Source organism: Macaca mulatta, chromosome 14 (assembly GCF_049350105.2).
Source record: "Macaca mulatta isolate MMU2019108-1 chromosome 14, T2T-MMU8v2.0, whole genome shotgun sequence".
NCBI classification, from domain to species: domain Eukaryota; kingdom Metazoa; phylum Chordata; class Mammalia; order Primates; family Cercopithecidae; genus Macaca; species Macaca mulatta.
In genome coordinates, this window is record NC_133419.1 from 74396017 (window position 1) to 74409659 (window position 13643).

Genomic DNA, 13643 nt, shown 5'->3' on the forward strand with positions numbered 1-13643 from the left:
AAAGAGTATCAATGATTGAAGATCAAATGACTGAAATGAAGCAAGAAGAGAAGTGTGGAGAAAAAAGAGTTAAAAGAAATGAACAAAGCCTCCAAGAAGTATGGGATTATGTGAAAAGACCAAATCTATGTCTGATTGGTGTGCCTGAAAGTGATGGACAAAATAGAACCAAGTTGGAAAACACTCTGCAGGATATCATCCAGGAGAACTTCCCCAATCTAGTAATCTAGTAAGGCAGGCCAACATCCAAATTCAGGAAATACAGAGAATGCCACAAAGATACTCCTTGAGAGGTATCTTCTCCTTGAGAAGAGCAACTCCAAGACACATAATTGTCAGATTCACCAAAGTTGAAATGAAGGAAAAAATGTTAAGGGCAGCCAGAGAGAAAGGTCGGGTTACACACAAAGGGAAGCACATTGGACTAACAGCAGATCTCGCAGCAGAAACTCTAAGCCAGAAGAGAGTGGGGGCCAATATTCAACATTCTTAAAGAAAAGAATTTTCAACCCAGAATTTCATATCCAGCCAAACTAAGTTTCACAAGTGAAGGAGAAATGAAATCCTTTACAGACAAGCAAATGCTTAGGGATTTTGTCACCACCAGGCCTGCCCTACAAGAGATCCTAAAGGAAGCACTAAACATGGAAAGGAACAACAGGTACCAGCCATTGCAAAAACATGTCAAAATGTAAAGTCCATTGATGCTAGGAAGAAACTGCATCAACTAGCAAGCAAAATAACCAGCTAATATCATAATGACAGGATCAAGTTCACACATAACAATATTAACCTTAAATGTAAATGGACTAAATGGTCCAATTAAAAGACACAGACTGGCAAATTGGATGAAGAGTCAAGACCCATCAGTTTGCTGTATTCAGGAGACCCATCTCACATGCAGAGACACACATAGGCTCAAAATAAAGGGATGGAGGAAGATCTACCAAGCAAATGGAAAACAAAAAAAAGCAGGGGTTGCAATTCTAGTCTCTGATAAAACAGACTTTAAACCATCAAAGATCAAAAGAGACAAAGAAGGCCATTACATAATGGTAAAGGGATCAATTCATCAGCAAGAGCTAACTATCCTAAATATACATGCACCCAACACGGGAGCACCCAGATTCATAAAGCAAGTCCTTAGAGACCTACAAAGAGACTTATACTCCCATACAATAATAATGGGAGACTTTAACACCCCACTATCAACATTAGACAGATCAACGAGACAGAAAGTTAACAAGGATATCCAGGAATTGAACTCAACTCTGCACCAAGCAGACCTAATAGACATCTACAGAACTCTCCACCCCAAATCAACAGAATATACATTCTTCTCAGCACCACATCGCACTTATTCCAAAATTGACCACATAGTTGGAAGTAAAGCATTCCTCAGCAAATGTAAAAGAACAGAAATTATAACGAACTGTCTCTCAGACCACAGTACAATTAAACTAGAACTCAGGATGAAGAAAATCAATCAAAACCGCTCAACTACATGGAAACCGGACAACCTGCTCCTGAATGACTACTGGGTACATAACGAAATGAAGGCAAAAATAAAGATGTTCTTTGAAACCAATGAGAACACACACACAACATACCAGAATCTCTGGGACACATTTAAAGCAGTGTGTAGAGGGAAATTTATAACACGAAATGCCCACAAGAGAAAGCAGGAAAGATCTAAAATTGACACCCTAACATCACAATGAAAAGAACTAGAGAAGCAAGAGCAAACACATTCAAAAGCTAGCAGAAGGCAAGAAATAACTAAGATCAGAGCAGAACTGAAGGAGATAGAGACACAACAAACCCTCCAAAAAAATAAATGAATCCAGGAGCTGGTTTTTTGAAAAGATCAACAAAATTGATAGACTGCTAGCAAGACTAATAAAGAAGAAAAGAGAGAAGAACCAAATAGACACAATAAAAAATGATAAAGGGGATATCACCACCGACCCCACAGAAATACAAACTACCATCAGAGAATACTATAAACACCTCTACACAAATAAACTAGAAAACCTAGAAGAAATGGATAATTTCCTGGACACTTACACTCTCCCAAGACTAAACCAGGAAAAAGTTGAATCCCTGAATAGACCTATAGCAGGCTCTGAAATTGAGGCAATAATTAATAGCCTACCAACAAAAAAAAGTTCAGGACCAGGTAGATTCACAGCCAAATTCTACCAGAGGTACAAGGAGGAGTTGGTACCATTCCTTCTGAAACTATTCCAATCAATAGAAAGAGAGGGAATCCTCCCTAACTCATTTTACGAGGCCAACATCATCCTGATACCAAAGCCTGACAGAGATACAACAAAAAAAGAGAATTTTAGACCAATATCCCTGATGAACATCGATGCAAAAATCCTCAATAAAATACTGGCAAACCGAATCCAGCAGCACATCAAAAAGCTTATGCGCCATGATTAAGTGGGCTTCATCCCCGGGATGCAAGGCTGGTTCAACATATGGAAATCAATAAACGTAATCCAGCATATAAACAGAACCAAAGACAAAAACCACATGATTATCTCAATAGATGCAGAAAAGGCCTTTGACAAAATCCAACAGCCCTTCATGCTAAAAACTCTCAATGCATTCGGTATTGATGGAACATATCTCAAAATAATAAGAGCTATTTATGACAAACCCACAGCCAATATCATACTGAATGGGCAAAAACTGGAAGCATTCCCTTTGAAAACTGGCACAAGACAGGGATGCCCTCTCTCACCACTCCTATTCAACATAGTGTTGGAAGTTCTGGCTAGGGCAATCAGGCAAGAGAAAGAAATAAAGGGTATTCAGTCAGGAAAAGAAGAAGTCAAATTGTCCCTGTTTGCAGATGACATGATTGTATATTTAGAAAACCCCATCGTCTTAGCCCCAAATCTCCTTAAGCTGATAAGCAACTTCAGCAAAGGCTCAGGATACAAACTCAATGTGCAAAAGTCACAAGCATTGTTATACACCAGTAAGAGACAAACAGAGAGGCAAATCATGAATGAACTCCCATTCACAATAGCTTCAAACAGAATAAAATACCTAGGAATCCAACTTACCAGGGACGTAAAGGACTTCTTCAAGGAGAACTACAAACCACTGCTCAGTCAAATAAAAGAGGACACAAACAAATGGAAGAACACACCATGCTCATGGATAGGAAGAATCAATATCGTGAAAATGGCCATACTGCCCAAGGTAATTTATAGATTCAATGACATCCCCATTAAGCTACCAATGACTTTCTTCACAGAATTGGAAAAAACTGCTTTAAAGTTCATATGGAGCCAAAAAAGAGCCCGCATTGCCAAGACAATCCTAAGTCAAAAGAACAAAGCTGGAGGCATCACGCTACCTGACTCCAAACTATACTACAAGGCTACAGTAACCCAAACAGCATGGTACTGGTACCAAAACAGAGATATAGACCAATGCAACTGAACAGAGCCCTCAGAAATAATACCACACATCTACAGCCATCTGATCTTTGACAAACCTGAGAGAAACAAGAAATGGGGAAATGATTCCCTATTTAATAAATGGTGCTGGGAAAATTGGCTAGCCATAAGTAGAAAACTGAAACTGGATCCTTTCCTTACTCCTTATACGAAAATTAACTCAAGATGAATTAGAGACTTAAATGTTAGACCTAAAACCATAAAAACCCTAGAAGAATACCTGGGTAATACCATTTAGGACATAGGCATGGGCAAGGACTTCATGTCTAAAACACCAAAAGCAACGGCAACAAAAGCCAAAATTGACAAATGGGATCTAGTTAAACTAAAGAGCTTCTGCACAGCAAAAGAAACTACCATCAGGGTGAACAGGCAACCTACAGAATGGGAGAAAATTTTTGCCATCTACTCATCTGACAAAGGACTAATATCCAGAACCTACAAAGAACTCAAACAAATTTATGAAAAAAAACAAGCAACCCCATCGAAAGGATATGAACAGACATTTCTCAAAAGAAGACATGCATAAGCCAACAGGCACATGAAAAAATGCTCATCGTCACTGGCCATCAGAGAAATGCAAATTAAAACCACAATGAGATACCATCTCACACCAGTTAGAATGGCAATCATTAAAAAGTCAGGAAACAACAGGTGCTGGAGAGGATGTGGAGAAACAGGAACACTTTTACAGTGTTGGTGGGATTGTAAATTGGTTCAACCATTGTGGAAAACAGTATGGCGATTCCTCAAGGATCTAGAACTAGAAATACCATTTGACCCAGCCATCCCATTACTGGGTATATACCCAAAGGATTATAAATCATGCTGCTACAAAGACACATGCACACGTATGTTTATTGTGGCACTATTCACAATAGCAAAGACTTGGAATCAACCCAGATGTCCATCAGTGACAGACTGGATTAAGAAAATGTGGCACATATACACCATGGAATACTATGCAGCCATAAAAAAGGATGAGTTTGTGTCCTTTGTAGGGACATGGATGCAGCTGGAAACCATCATTCTCAGCAAACTATTGCAAGAACAGAAAACCAAATATCACATGTTCTCACTCATAGGTGGGAATTGACAATGAGATCACTTGGACACAGGAAGGGGAGCATCACACACTGGGTCCTATTGTGGGGAGGGGGTAGGGGGTAGGGATAGCATTAGGAGATATACCTAATGTAAATGATGAGTTAATGGGTGCAGCACACCAACAAGACACATGTATACATATGTAACGAACCTGCACATTGTGCACATGTACCCTAGAACTTAAAGTATAATAAAAAAATAAAAATAAAAAAAAAGAAAATCATATGTTTTGGGGAAGGAGAGAATTAACAACCGTTCTTTGCCTTAAAATACTTTACATTTTATGAAATTGCAATTGGAATGAAGAAGCTCCTAAAGTAGTCAGTATTCGGGTCAGGGAAATTGAGCAGAGGAGCAAACTACCGTTTGTTTTCTCAACTCCTTCCCAATGCTCAGCGGAAGAGGTTCCCACTTAAAAGAGCTGCTGAAGTCATTTCTATTTTAGAAAGGTAGTATGAATGAGGTTTTCTATGTATTAGCTAGAATTTATGGTAATTTGTAAAATGTTTTTCCATTTTTAAACGTAAGAGTCTATATGTCCACCCACGAAGCAGCAGTCACTGCGGCTAACATCCGCCACCACACCAGTCTGCACGGCCCATAAGCCGGTGTGGAGAGGACCAGAGTTCACCTGTCAGCAGCACCATGGAATCAACTGTCCAGCCTTTCTGCCATTAATTACCACAGATGTGGTCTTTTTCCTGATATTCTATTCCCACCGGAGGCTTTTTATTAAGATATTGTACCTGTGAATGCATTTAGGGTACAACATATTGTCTTCAAGGTACGGGGGTGGAAAATTGGAGGCAGGAAGCAAAAAGAGTGCACTCACTCTCCCTTCTTACTTTTCTGGAATCCAGGCTTGTCCAGCATGAAACTGGACGTGAACCCAACCATCTGTGTCTGCAGGGAGACTTCTCCCATGGACCACAAGCCACTTGACACCATGGGCCTCATGTGGAGATTCCACTGCTTCTGGTGCCCTCTCCCTGGCTACAGTTCTGGCCCAGGAGGCCAGCAAAGCTTCTGGAACAGAAGTTGTCACCATAACTGCATTAACTCCCTCAAGGAGAGCAGCAGACTCTTCTAGGGCAGGCAACCCCTCCCCAGGGAAAAGAGCCACTTCAGGAGGATGTGTCTCCTCAGAGCTTTGCAGGGATGTTTCCCCTTTGTCCGCTTTTGATTTTTTTGGTAATGATTTCCGGATTCTGGCCTCTTTTGCTGTGCTAGGAAAATTCTTTTGATTTGGATAGGCAAAGGCACACAGGAGCTTATTTTTGGCACCAAAGGCCTGTGTGGCTTTGCCTTTAATTGTAAGCACCAGGCCTGCAGAATGTCCCGGTGAATCGGATTAACAGGTGGCTGTTTAGAGGGTGATGAGGGGATTGGTATCTTCTTCTGAGGTTTGGGGTTATCTCTGTACTCTGCCGCCTTTTTTGGGCAGAGTGTTTTTTCATCTTTAGCAGATATTTCTCCTTTGGTTCCCTTTGCTGATGTTCCTGGCAAAGCAATTGTGTTTGATTGATCCTCTTCCCTCGACTTCTGTGAGGAGGTCCAATCCTTGCCTTTTGCCTTCTCCATACTCAGAGAAGAAGTGGAGCTTGGTCCCAAAATCCTTAAATCAGAGTGAAGGTATGCAGTAATCATCACTACCAAGATGGAAACAATTTCTATTTTTCCATAAAGAGTCTATGAAAAGAAGCCAGGCACAGTGGCTCACACCTATAGTCCCAGCTACTCAGGAGACTGAGGCAGGAGGATCACTTGAGCCCAGGAGGTTGAGTTCAGTCTAGACAACGTAGTAAGACCCCACACCTCTAAAAACATTTTTAAAAATTCTGTGAAAAGAAAAACCCAAAGTAAGCAGCAGACCTACATATAAACATTGTTTAAAAATTACATTTGCCAAAAAAATGGAAATAACCCAAACATCCATCAGTTGCGGAACGGACATATGTTAATAAAATATGGTATACGCAAACAATGGAACATTATTTAGCAATGAAAAGGAATGAAGTGGCTGGGCACAGTGGCTCACGCCTGTAATCCCAGCACTTTGGGAGGCCAAGGCGGGCAGATCATGAGGTCAGGAGATCGAGACCATCCTGGCTAACACGGTGAAACCCCGTCTCTACTGAAAATACAAAAAATTAGCCAGACGTGGTGGCTGGCGCCTGTAGTCCCAGCTCCTCGGGAGGCTGAAGCAGGAGAATGGCGTGAACCCGGGAGGTGGACCTTGAAGTGAGCTGAGATTACGCCACTGCACTCCAGCCTGGGCGACAGAAGCAAGACTCCATCTCAAAAAAAAAAAAAAAAAAAAAAAAAAAAGAAAAGGAATGAAGTACTGATACATGCTAGACCGTGGATGAACCTTGAAAACATTATGCTAAGTAAAAGAAGCCAGTCACAAAATACCATACATTGTATGTTTCCTTGTATATAAAATGTCCAGAACAGTCAAATATATAAAGACAGAAGGTGGGGCTTCAGGGAATGGGGAGACTGGGCCATGACAGCTAATGGGTATGGGGGCTTGTTTTTGAGGCAGTGAAAATGATCTAAAATTGATTGTAGTGGTGGTTGTACAACTCTGTGAATATACTAAAAACCATTGAATTGTGACTTTGAATGGATGAATTGTATGCTATATGAATTATATTTCAATAAAACTGTTAACAAAAATGGAAAAATGGCTGGATGTGGTGGCTCATGCCTGTAATCCCAGTGGTTTGGGGGGGCAAGGCTGGAGGGTCACTGGAGCATGGGAATCAGAAACTAGCCTGGGCAACATAGGGAGACGCCCCCCCTCCATCTCTACAAACAATTAAAAAAAATGAGCTGGGCATGGTGGTGTGTTCCTCCCTCCTGAGGTGGGAGGATCACCCAAACTACTCAGGAGGCTGAGCCTGGGAGGTTGAGGCTGCAGTGAGCTGTGATTGCACCACTGCACTCCAGCCTGGGCAACAGAGCAAGACTCTGTCTCTAAAAAATAAAAGGAAAAAAACCAAAATGCAAATTAGACAATTTTAGCATTCTCTCTCTCTTTTTTTTTTTTTGAGACAGAGTCTCACTCTGTTGCCCAGGCTGGAGTACAGTTGCAGAACCTTGGCTCACTGCAACCTCCACCTCCCAGGTTCAAGCGATTCTCCTGCCTTACCCTCCAGAGTAGCTGGGACTACAGGCACCTGCCACCACACCTGGCTAATTTTTGGATTTTTAGTAGAGGTGAGGTTTCACCATATTGGCCAGGCTGGTCTTGAGCTCCTGACCTCAACTGATCCACCCACCTTGGCCTCCCAAAGTGCTGGGATTACAGGCATGAGCCACCACGCCTGGCCCATTTTAGCATTCTCTTAAGGACAGCTTGTTGCACTTTGAATAAACTCGAAATGGGTTAATCTCTTAAGGACAGCTTGTTGCACTTTGAATAAATTCGAAATGGGTTAAAAAGCAATGGCTGGTCGTGGTGGCTCACACCTGTAATCCCAGCACTGTGGAAGGCCGAAGCGGGCAGATAACGAGGTCAGGAGTTCCAGACCGGCCTGGCCAACATAGCGAAACCCCGTCTCTGCTAAAAATACAAAAACTAGCCGGGTGTTGTGGCACGTGCCTGTAGTCCCAGCTACTGGGAAGGCTGAGGCAGGAGAATAGCTTGAACCCAGGAGGCAGAGCTTGCGGTGAGTCGAGACCATGCCGTTGCACTCCAGCCTGGGTGACAGAGTGAGACTCCATCTCAAAAAAAAAAAAAAAAAAAAAAGGAGAATGTTTTCCAAGGCTTCTTATGAGATGTCAGTGAATCTTCATGGTCTGAGTCGAGACCTTCTGAAATAAATTTAAGGCATGTTGATCTGCACACCTTTGACAAGGCTTAACTGATATAGAGTTTATAAATATCCACAGGAATTTGTAATGTTCCATCATATCATTTCTCAATACTGGATGTTCATTGTTTTATACTTTTGCTACTTTAAATACCAAGAAACCTTTTCACAGGAAGAATAAAATCTCCATTTTTCTCTAGAGTGTAGGTAACAAAATATAAAATTAAACCAGATATATGTTTGACAAAGTAATACCTAAAATCACCATTATAATATTCATAATGACATTATGTTAACAGTCATCGTAAAGTCCATAAAATTGATTTATAAAAAATGCAGATGATCTTAAGGTAAAAAATACAGTAAGTGCTTTTTGCTAAAAAGCTCTTTGTTGAATTAGGATGTGCTATAATAACTAAGACACCAGACAATACTAAATGTTACCCAAACTACAACACAACACACTTTGAACATAATTTAAGCCTAAATTATTCTGCACCAGCAGGATTCTTTTTAGTGCCTGGCAGTATAAAGCCGACTTCAAGAAAAAAGACACAAAGTGTGAATAACAAGTTCGGTGGCAAAATTAATACCAATGAAGCTTAGCAGAGAGAAGTGAGGAAGGTGCCCATCTCTTCATTCTGATAAGATGCCATCTCTAAACATTACATTCCTTTCAAGAAGTGGAACTTCAGATTTAGGTAAAGAAAACTGGAAAAACTAGCCTGAATGTGAATATCTAGTGTTAAAGCAACTTCCTAGAATGAGTGAATCAAGGTAAGAACATATATCGTTTTCTACTGGGAAGTAAGAGTTTTTGAAGGTTTTCTTTTCTGCAGTTTGTAGTTTGACTATTTTCCTACAAACTCATTGAATTCAGAACTAAACAGTAGAATTACAAGCATAGCTCAAAGGAACCCAGTCTGTTTCTGTTGTACCAACATAAGATTTCTGTTATGTTGTTGAATCTGTGGTTGCTTCCTCAATGACCATTTCAAATGACTCTGTCCTCTCATCTGCTCAAAGCAGGAAGTCAAATCAGGTTTTCCTTTTTCATAAGAAGCATCACCACACTTTCTGTTTGCGTTGATGAGATGGTACAGCATGGTGACATACCCACAGAAATCCTGCAAACCCACTTTGCTCCTTAGTATTTCCAGTGCTTTATGAGCACCCATATGACACAAGCAAACTCTCCTTGTGGTTTTATTTTATCAAGTGGAAAAATTTCTCTCATCCCACCATTCAACATTGTAAGCACATGTGAAGCATGGATCATAACTCCAAGACATAATAATAATAATATAGCAAGAATAACAATGCTGAAATATATCTGACAGTTTTTGAGATCTTGTGCCTTTGGAAAGTAAAAGAAATGGGGTTATGACTTCTGGAGATGACTTCTGGATAACAGGTCTAATATGCTGAGGAGTTCTACTCTGAGGGACTGGATTCATTGGTGAGAGGAGCCATGGAAACAAGCAATATACAATTCTTGTTTAGAACTCTGCTGCAAGTCACAGGTTCCAAATCAAGAAGGCTTTCACAGTGTAAGATACTGAGAAGAAAACCACAGTTGGGTTGTTTTGGTTGTGTAACCACATCATTGAGACACAGACACAGCGTTGTGCTTCTCAGAGTAAGTGCCTGATCAAAATTTCTCTCTATTCTGTACTTCTTTTTCACCAGTGTTTTGAACCTTTTCTAGGTCTTTAAAAAAGTTGTCCAGACACTCATATGAAAATTTGCAAACTTTTGGTGAAAGATTTCCCATAATTAAACCAGCAAGAGTAGCCAGGTATGGTGGCTAGCACCTGCAATCCCAATGACTTGGGAGGCTGAGGCGGGAGGATCACTTGAGTCCAGAAGTTCAAGACCAGCCTAGGCAACAAAGCAAGCCCCTATCTCTATAAAAAATTTAAAAATTAGCTGGGCCTAGTGGCAGGTGCCTGTAGTCCCAGCTACTTGAGAGGCTGAGGCAGGAAAACTGCTTGGGCCCAAGAGTTTGGGGGCTGCAGTGAACCGTGATCCTGCCACTGCACTCCAGCCTGGGGAACAGTGAGACTCTGTCTTAAAAAAAAAAAATCTGTTTACAGATGTAACATTGTACCATGATGAATTAAGTTGATTTAAATTAATTAATTAATTTTTTAGTGAAAGCAACTATATGAAGTAAAGGAATAAAGAATGGCTATTCCAGCTGGGCATGGTGGCTCACACCTGTAATCTCAGCACTTTGGGAGGCAGAGGTGGTTGGATCACTTGAGGTCAGGAGTTCGAGAATAGCCTGGCCAACATGGTGAAATCATGTCTCCGCTAAAAATACAAAAATTAGCTGGGTGTGGTGGTGTGTGCTTGTAATCCCAGCTACTCAGGAAGCTGAGGCAGGAGAAATGCTTGAACCCGGGAGGCAGAGGTTGCAGTGAGCCGAGATTGCACCACTGCACTCCAGACTCGGCAACAAAGTGAGACTCTGTCTCAAAAAGAAAGAAAGAAAGAAGAAAATACCTTACAGAGTTGCAAAGTAATCATCTAATCACTTTTTACTCAATTATGAAACCTTCAAGAGAATAAAATTTTTGTCAGATATGGATACATACAAATGAATAAATTCTTAGTTATATAAACTAGGTACCACATGGTAATCCTCAAACTTCACTGAAATTATGGTAGACTCTCTTTGTTTTACTTCTCTTCATTTCAAAATGTTGAGAGGGTTGAGGACCTGAATAAATGATCTTATCAATAGCATATTTCTCAGGCAAAGTCCATATTTTTATGTCATTTTTGTGATCTGACCAGCCTACATCATCCACAATGTGTCTATGGCAGTTTCTACCGACAATATTGGTGAAAGATGACCACTATGTGACCATTCGTCAAATGTCAAAAAGATCAACTTTTGACAATCTACACTGACTTATAAGATCAATGTACTGGTGTCTTTTTATGCCAGGAAACTTAGACAATCAGCCTCCGTAAAACTGGGCAATGGATTATAACCTTTCTCATTGCTGAAAATGTCCTCCACAATCCTGGTGTGACTTGAAAATGGTGTTATCCTCAGGCCCTTTACTGTAATATCCAATAAGCGATAAAGGTACAGCATGAGTTGATCTCGACTGTAACAGTTCCTTATAGTATTTTTATTCCTCTTTCTTAACATGTTTAAATTATTAATATTTCTGTGGCATCACGGATTGTGGATATATAGAGGACGACATGCTTTGCATATTCTTTTCTGTGAATTTTCAAGGCCCTGTCACATGTGGGCTGGTGGCTTGCCCTGCAGGTGTTTGTGCTGGATGCAGAGCACCGTGTCTATGGTTCAAAGGCCTGTGGTGAGCCCGCAGGAAGCCTGATACCTTACGGTTTAGAATGTTGGGGCACCCCATAGTAAGAGTTCCCGACAGCTCCGCATAGCATAGAACAGAGAACGGTGCATCAGCAGTTCCAAGTTTCTTCATTAATCTACATTTTAGGGGATAAAAAGACTTTCAAGGTTATCTTTCTTATAAATAACTCTCCAGGCCCAGTAACCTTCCTTCATATGTGACCATTCCTCGAACTTCACTGAAATGCTTGGAGAATCTCTTGTTTTACTTCTCTCCATTTCAAATTGTTTGCCTTTATGATTCTCTCTCTCTCTCTCTTTTTTTTTTTTCTTTGAGACGGAGTCTTGCTCTGTCACCCAAGCTGGAGTGCAGTGGCCCGATCTCAGCTCACTGCAAGCTCCTCCTCCTGGGTTCACGCCATTCTCCTGCCTCAGCCTCTCGAGTAGCTGGGATTACAGGCACCTGCCACCTCGCCCGGCTAGTTTTTTGTATTTTTTAGTAGAGACGGGGTTTCACCGTGTTAGCCAGGATGGTCTCCATCTCCTGACCTCGTGATCCGCCCGTCTCGGCCTCCCAAAGTGCTGGGATTACAGGTTTGAGCCACCGCGCCCGGCCTCTTTTTTTTTTTTAGATTGGCTCTCACTCTGTTGCCCAGGCTGGAGTGCAGTGATGCAAACATGGCTCACTGCAGCCTCGGCCTTCTGGGCTCGGGTAATCCTCTTATCTCAACCTCCCAAGTAGCTGGGACCACAGATGTGCACCACCATGCTCAGCTAATTTTTAAACTTTTTTTGTAAAATGGGGTTTCACCATGTTGCCCAGGCTGCTCTTGAACTCAAGCTATCCACCCACTTCGGCCTCCCAAAGTGCTGGGACTACAGGTGTGAGCCACCATGCCTGGCCATGACTCTCTTTTATTTTAGGTTTCTCATATTCTTTCCAGAGCAGTCTCTCCTACTTTTACCCATTATTCTATCCCCTGCTAAGTTTTCCCCAGGACCTTGCTTCTGCAGTCTGTTCCCTATTCTTCTGTCTTTCCTTCTGCTGTGTAAATTAAAATGAACTGTCCTCAGGGCTTGCCCACCCCTTTCACAATGTCTATTTTTTCTCCTTCCTCTCTCTGCCAAACTTTCCAAACAATTGGCTGTCCTCTGACTTCTCAGCCTCTGGCACAACCGTTACATAGTTGATGAATGGATAAATGAATGATCTCACATTTATCTCCTCATTCACTTCACTCCAGTCGCAGGCCTTCTTTCTGCATTTTGAACATGCCAAACTCATTTTCACTTTAGGGCCTGTGGACCACTGGTTCCCTTTGCCTGGAACACTCTTAAGATCTTTGCTTGGCCAGCAACTCTTATCATCCCTACACACACACACACACACACACACACACACGCACCCCACATGCACACACACATACACACACATTATCAATACCCAAGTTTAAGTACACTTCGAAAGTAAATTCTTTTTTAAATGTGAGACAGAGTCTTGTTCTGCTACCCAGGCTGGAGTGTAGTGGTGTGGTCATGGCTCACTACAGCCTCAACCTCCCAGGCTCAAGTGATTCTTCCACCTAAGCCTCCCCCATAGCTGGGGCTACAGGCATGCACCACCACACCTGGCTAATTTTTGTATTTTCTGTAGAGATGGCGTCTCCCTATGTTGCTCAGGCTGGTCTCAAACTCCTGGACTGAAGCAACCCTCCCATGCTAGCCTCCTAAAGTGCTGGGATTACAGGCGAGAGCCACCACTCCCAGCCTAAAGGAAACTTTTATTGAAGTAAAACATATACAAAACACTGCACAAACCCTAAGTATACAGCATGAAAAACTTTTATAAAGCAAACATCCCTGTATAATGAGCACACACACGAGCAAATATTACTAACACCC

At 41.6% G+C, this 13643-nt stretch overlaps 1 long non-coding RNA gene and 1 pseudogene across 1 annotated transcript in view; one reads left to right on the forward strand and one right to left on the reverse strand.

Moving 5' to 3' along the window:
* Positions 1-13643, forward strand: part of LOC144334372 (uncharacterized) — a 29502-nt gene that overhangs the window by 3674 nt on the left and 12185 nt on the right. The window lies entirely within an intron of this gene.
* LOC100429661 (developmental pluripotency-associated protein 4 pseudogene) lies at positions 5187-6338 on the reverse strand (annotated as a pseudogene).